The following is a 7,709-nucleotide window of genomic DNA, read 5'->3' on the forward strand; positions in this document are numbered from 1 at the left end:
GTGAAGAGTTTCTATTCTGAGGACAGTAATTAAATGGTCAGTGTCATAAGACAAGGCCAACATAAATATCGTCAACCAAATTCGAACCAGTATTCGTCGATACATATAGTAATTGGAATTTATAATACTTGGCCGATGGTAAAGGTTACTGGATAGGGTCAAAAGTTACCACCTTAGACAAACGGTGTGGCATGGATGTTACACTCTCAGCTCTCCATGTTTGCTTTGAAACCATCTTTGCATGAATATGGAATATGTTCTGATCTACACAACAGTTTTAGATACCTAAGTGGAATGCACACGTTATATTTACTTGTTTATAAACTGGCACGTGTGATGCCTTCTGTAATACTAAATTTGTTATTTCCCCTCCAGCAATGTATCTTCCTGCATGTTGCCGAGGTGAATATTATTTCGTCGGTGAATATGACACAAGCCCAATAAATGAGATCTTCCTAAACGTTCTCTGAGAACCTACATCTGCCCTCACAATGCCTAAGTATTAGTTGCTGTTCTTTGGCCGGTGTTTTGTGACGAATACCATCGACAACTCGCACAGTCTGGGCAGTCACATGTAGCTGTAGTTGATCTCGTATGGCCACCGCGTTGGTAAAAGGATTTTTTCTGCAGTTTCTCGTATCTGTCGATCATCTTTGGCCGTGGTCTACCATGGTGGTCATCCCCTCAGTTGGTTGTACAGGTCTCCACTTTCTGCCCAAAGCATCAGCCATAATGAAACTGTTGTCACTGATATTCCTAAGGTGTTGTCAATCTCCCTTATACACTTTCCACTCTCTCACTTGCCAACAGTTCGATCTCGAAGGAAGAGACTATCTTGATGCCGGTTCATTCATATTTCTGTTCCATTCTAGGTTAATGATAAATATTAGCATCGTCTTTAAACTGCAACACAAACAACTTCAAAAATACATTAACCATAAACAAATGCCTATCAAAGAGACAGCAACTTAGAAGCTAGTGGTTTCCATGCTATTCCCACTTTGACTCGGAGTGTCCTGTGACACGACGGACCGGTGACACAAAGCCAGGGTTAGAGCTGATGTGAAGTGGCCTGGGCTACAGGGTTATCTCTCTCTCTCTCTCTCTCTCTCTCTCTCTCTCTCTCTCTCTCTCTCTCTCTCTCTCTCTCTCTCTCTCTCTCTCTCTCTCTCTCCTTCTCTCTGTATGTATATATATCATCTCTCTCTCATCCCATCAGCCGTTTGAGTATCCACTGCAGGACTGGCCTATCCCTACCGAAGTGGCACCGATACAGCCAATGTATCTTTACCAAGTGGCTTAGACTAGACTGTCTATAAGAGACTGTATGTAGGATGAGAAGTGCTTGAAAGTATGTATACATATATATATATATATATATATATATATATATATATATATATATATATATATATATACACACACTCTCTCTCTCTCTCTCTCTCTCTCTCTCTCTTATATATATATATATATATATATATATATATATATATATATATATATATATATATATATATATATATTCTGTGTGGTAGGTGGGGACGCTCACCATCCACTCACTCAATGTAGTGCTCCTCTCGGGTGTCTGCCCTATCCTCTCCTCCATCCTTCTTTCCTTCCATCTTCCACTATCTTTCTTTCCTTCATACTTTCCTCGTCCTTCTGCCTACGGGTGACTTTACACTCCTGCTTCTGTCTTTCATTCCTTCATTCTATCCTCTCTTCTGCCTATGAGTGACTCTACACTGAGTGACAAGCCAAATGGTTTCTTGTACACCAGGAAACTATTTACTTCGTTGGGTGGTAACCATATAACCAAATTTTGGCGCCTGGTGGTTTAGTGGGTAATTATTGTGCTCCAATCGGATTGAGCCGGAGAAGGTCTATATCCAAGGGATGGTTGGGGTTTATTGCTCACGTTATACCACTCAACTCTCCAACTCGAATTCCTCCCCTCTCCTTCTGGTACCTTGCCGAAAACCTTTCTAACAACTTTACCTCATCATCCTTCCCTCCTCTTTTCTACTCTGATGGTTCTGTAGCTATTTTTTCTACTGATAAAGCAGATCTCTTTGCACAGACTTTCTCCTCCAATTCCACCTTAGACGATTCCGGTGCTGTTCCTCCATCACTTCCCGCCTCTGACTTCCTCATGGCTGACATTAAAATTTCTTCAGCTGATGTATTTTCTGCCATCACTGGCCTCAGTACTAACAAGGCATATGGACCTGATGGAGTCCCTCCTGTTGCTCTCAAGAACTGTGCTTCTGTGCTTACACCCTGCCTAAGCAAACTCTTTCGCCTTTGTCTGTCAACTTGTATCTTTCCTTCTTGCTGGAAGTTTGATCTCATTCAGCCAGTCCCAAAGAACGGTGACCACTCCCAACCCTCCAACTATCGTCCAATTGCGATAACGTCCTGTATTTCAAAAGTTTTCGAGTCAATTCTCAATAGAAAAATTTTAAGGTATCTTTCCTATCACAACCTTCTTTCTGATCGTCAGTACGGGTTCCGTCAGGGACTTTCCACTGGCGATCTTCTCACCTACCTTTCAGACTCCCGGTCATCCTCCTTTCGGGACTTTGGCGAATGGTTTGCCATTATACTTGACATTTCAAAAGCTTTCGATCGAGTCTGACATAAATTTTTACTTTCCAAACTGCCCTCTTACGGTTTCTATCCTTCTATCTGTGCCTTCATCACTGGCTTCCTTTCTGGTCGTTCTATAACCGCCGTTGTAAACGGCCACCATTCTTCTCCTAGATCTATCAACAGTGGTGTTCCTCAGGACTCTGTCCTATCACCAACTCTCTTCCTTTTCTTCATAAATGACCTTCTAAGCTGTACATCTAACCCTATCCACTCATACACTGATGACTCCACCCTTCACCTTTTCATTTGGTTCCCGCAACGCCCATCTCAGCAGTTACTTCAACAAACAAAGGATGAGGCTATGGCACACCTAATGTCTGACTTGGCTCGTATCTCTGACTGGGGTAAAAATAATCTTGTTGTTTTTAATCCATCTAAGACTCAGTTCTTATACTTATCAATCCGTCAAAATCTTCCACAGGTACACCCACTAATGTTTAATAATATTCAGCTTAATCCTGCATCATCCTTGAACATGCTTGGGGTTTCATTTACTCGGAACTTATCTTGGAAAGATCATATTACATTTCTTGTTAAATCTGCTTCCAAGTAATTGGGTGTGCTAAGCTGACTCCGTTCTTTCTTTACCCCTGCACAATTGTTGACTCTATACAGGGGTTTTATCCGCCCCTGTGTGGAGTACAACTCTCATGTGTGGGGAGGCTCCCCACATACAGCTCTTCTCAATAGTGTGGAGTCAAAGGCTTTTCATCTCATTAACTCTCCTTCTCTTACTGACTCCCTTCAACCTGTCTCTTCACCGCACTGTTGCATCTTTATCTCTTTTCTATTGCTACTTTAATGGTCACTGCTCCTTTGAACTGTCTGCATGCATTCCTTTACCTCTATGACCTGTGCATAGCACCTGTCTAGCAGCAAACTCTCATCCCTTTTCTGTCCAACTCTCTAATGCAAGAGTTAACCGTTACCCCCAGTCCTTCATTTATGCAACAGGTCAACTCTGGAATTATCTCCCTCTTTCTGTATTTCCTACTACCTATGATCTCCAGTCTTTCAAATACAGTGTGTCCAGGCATCTAGAAATGAGCGGATCTTGAATTTGGCTCTCTCTAGCATTTTGTTTTTCTCTTGGAGGGAACTTTTATTGTGGGCTCATGGCCTTTGGTTCCTTCTTCCTCCCATAAATAAATAAATAAATAATATATATATATATATATATATATATATATATATATATATATATATATATATATATATATATATATATATATATTGAGCCTCTGTAGTACAGTGGTAGAGTGTGCTTTTCACACGCTGGTGAGCGTGGATTCGCCTCTCGCCAGAGTTGTAAAAACTTTGGGAAGCGTTCACCAAGCCACTTGCTACTTTGGCGGACACAAGGGGTGCTGTGGTTGAACCAGTGTCGCATACTAGTATGCTTGCACCTAATCGGCTTAAGGGGGGCCGATTACACTTGGTTCACAGACTACGCACACATCCAAAGCCACTAGAACACTACAGTTACACTTACAAGCACTTCTCACCCTACATACAGTCTCTACCAGATAGCCTAAGCCACTCGGTAGAGATACATTGGCTGTATTGTCATTGCTTCGGTAGGGATAGGCTGGTCCTGCCGTGGACCTCAACGGCTGATGATGACACACACATATATATATATATATATATATATATATATATATATATATATATATATATATATATATATATATATATATATCTGTTGCAAGACACCTCCATCCCGTTCGGGGTGGCCACAAACAAATCGCCTCCACGTCGCCCTGTCCCCCGCCATTTCACTGCCCTGCTCCCAGCTCACACTCCCCTCTCTCATATACCTCTCCACCCCATCCCTCCATCTCATCCTCGGCCTCCCCCTCCCTCTCCCACCCTCCACCTCACTCACATACACTCTCTTCGTCAGTCTTTCACCCTCCATCCTCTCCACATGGCCAAACCACCTCAGTGTATTCCTCCTAACGCTTCCTATCACATCCACATCCACACCACAACGTTCCTTTATATCCTCATTTGTCAGCCTGTCTCTCCATGTGACTCCACAGGCTTCTCTTAAATAACTCATTTCCACTGCTCTCACTCTTGACTTGTGTCCTTCCAACAACGTCCAAGATTAACTTCCATACGTTAGAGCTGGTATCACACTACTGTCATGTAGTAACTTTCTCACTTCCATGCTCACTTCCCTGTTTCTTATCACTGGTTTCAAGGAACCAGCAACCTTTCTTCCCTGCTGTACCCTGTCAAACACTTCACCCTCCAAACCTCCATCCTCACTCATGACACTACCCAAGTACTTAAACGTACTCACATTTTCCAATTCCTCACCATCCAACCTCGCTGTACATTCACTGACTTCACCTCTCTCAAAGACAATCACTTTACTCTTTCCTACATTCATCTTTAGATTCCGATTCTTACACACTCTCCCAACCTCATTCACCAAGTCTTGCAGCTCACTCAACAACACAGTATCATCTGCAAACAACAGTACAGGGAGTTTCCAAACAATACCCTCTCTCATCAAGGCCACTCCAACATCCACTACTCTACCTTGTACCTCTTTTATTACCCCATCCATGTACAGACTGAACAACCATGGAGACATGACACATCCCTGTTTCAACCCAACCTTCAAAGAGAAAAATTCACTCAGTCCCCGTCCACATGCACTGCAGCCTTAGCACTCTCATACATACTCTTCACAGTATTCAACAACTTCCCATCTACTCCATATATCCTTAATACTTTCCACAATCCTTGTCTATCCACCCTGTCATTGCTTTCTCCAAATCCATGAAGGTCGCATACAACTTCTTTCCCTTCTCTAGAAACTTTTCCACTAAAGTTCTAAGAATGAATATCTGATCTGCACAACCTCTTCTCTTCCTAAAACCTCCCTGTTTTTCTCCAACTAATTCCTCTGTTCTTTCTCTAACTCTGTCAATAAATATCCTACCATACACTTTTCCTATTATACTAAGAAGACAAATGCCCCTATGATTACCACACACTTCTTTTTCCCCTTTTCCTTTGTACAAGGGAATAATTATACCTGACTTCCAATCCTCCGGGATTCTACCTTCCTCCCAGGCCAATCTGCACATCTTCCACATCCATTCTACTACTATCTCTCCCCCAAGCTTCAGCATTTCACCACACACTCCATCAAAGCCTGCGGCTTTCCCCAATTTAACTTTCTTCATTGCTTCCACAACTTCTATCCTACTGATTTCTTCCTGTCTTCTCACTTCCCCTGTTCTCCCAGCTATTCCCCAGCCACTTATACTCGCATTACTTCCATCCTCTATGTTCAACAATTCCTTAAAGTGTTGTCTCCATCTGCTCACTTTTTCTCCCTTCTCCACTAGTAATCTACCATTTTTATCTCTCACTCCCCTGCTGACTTCACTTCCACCCTGCCTTACTCTCTTCACCTTTTTCCAGAACATTTTCTTACAGTCCCTCCACTTTACACTCAAATTCCTTCCAAATTCCTCATCCACTCTCTTCTTACTCTCTCTTACTAATCTTTACACCTCTCTCTTTCTTTCTACATATAACTCTCTCTTCTGCCTCTCAACTTCTTCCACGCCCCTATTTCTCATCCATTCATTGTATGCTTTCTTCTTTTGTGCCACAGCCTGTCTCACCTCTTCATTTCACCATGCTGTTCCTTGCACCCCCCTCTGTCTTCTCTTCATCCCACACACCACATCACATGCTGCACGTATTTCTTCTGTGAATATCCTGCACACACCTTCCACATCCCCCATCTGCTCCAATTCATATTTGCCCAATCGTTCCTCCACTTCTCTCTTATATTCTGCCTTTATCTCATCCTCCTGTAATCTTTCCACTCTACTTGCAAATACTCCTTCCTCCCGTCCTTCCCTTCTTCTATTTCACCATCTTATTTGGATCTTGATTGTGGCCACCACCAAGTAGTGGTCAGAAAGTCCACTCCCCCAACATCTATAAGCTCTTGCATCCATTACACATCTTGGCATCCTTTCATCCACACACACATAATCAATCATTGCCTTCCTTTCATTCAGTTCACCACCAAACCTTCTCATCACTCGCCATGTATACCTGTGGATCATTTAATGCCTGAAGAGGGTATTGGCTATCACCAACCCTCTCCCAGCACAAATCTCCACTAACGCACTGCTATTCTCATCTATTTCAGCAGGCACACCCCACTCACCAACTATTTCATCCACCTTCACATTCCCTACTTTACCATTCATATCACCGATCAAAAACACTCTCTCATTCCCTCCAAACTTTTCCATGCACACTTCCACATTTGTCCAGAACTCTTCTCTCGCTCTGCTCACACGATATTGCGTTGGCGCATACACGCACACAATCGCCCACATTTGTATTCCAACTTTCAATCTTACCCACACAATCCTTGACCCAACTAATGCATACTTTCTTATGTTCTTCCATCTTTTATTCACAACTATACACACTCCTTCTTTTGCCCTCTCATTCTCACCTACTCCTGCACATATACCCCATCCATACTCCCATTCTCTCACACTCTCACCTCCCCATTTAATTTCAGTTACTACACATACATCAACTTTTGCACCCTCAAGCACCTGGACAATATATATATATATATATATATATATATATATATATATATATATATATATATATATATATATATATATATATATATATATATATATATATATATATATATATATGTGTGTGTGTGTGTGTGTGTGTGTGTGTGTGTGTGTGTGTGTGGAGAGAGAGAGAGAGAGAGAGAGAGAGACTGTCATTAAGAATGGTTTATCGACCACAGTAGGGTTTTAAGGCAGATTACCACTATGAGTTTAACATGAAAGGAGAGCAGATTCTGCGACCTGCACCACCCTCAGTCTAAAAGGGTTGGGGGGGGGGAGGAACCGGCTGTTTAGAGGGGGATGGAGAGAGTGAGAGAGGTAGGGGGTTCAGGGGAGGGAGCTTGGGGAAGGGAAGACGGGAGTGAGTTTCCAGCATTGAAATAGTTGACAGAAAGGGAAGAGAGGATTTTG

Source organism: Coenobita brevimanus, chromosome 69, assembly GCF_032717465.1.
Source record: "Coenobita brevimanus isolate Jiangsu-jjx chromosome 69, ASM3271746v2, whole genome shotgun sequence".
Lineage (NCBI taxonomy): Eukaryota > Metazoa > Arthropoda > Malacostraca > Decapoda > Coenobitidae > Coenobita > Coenobita brevimanus.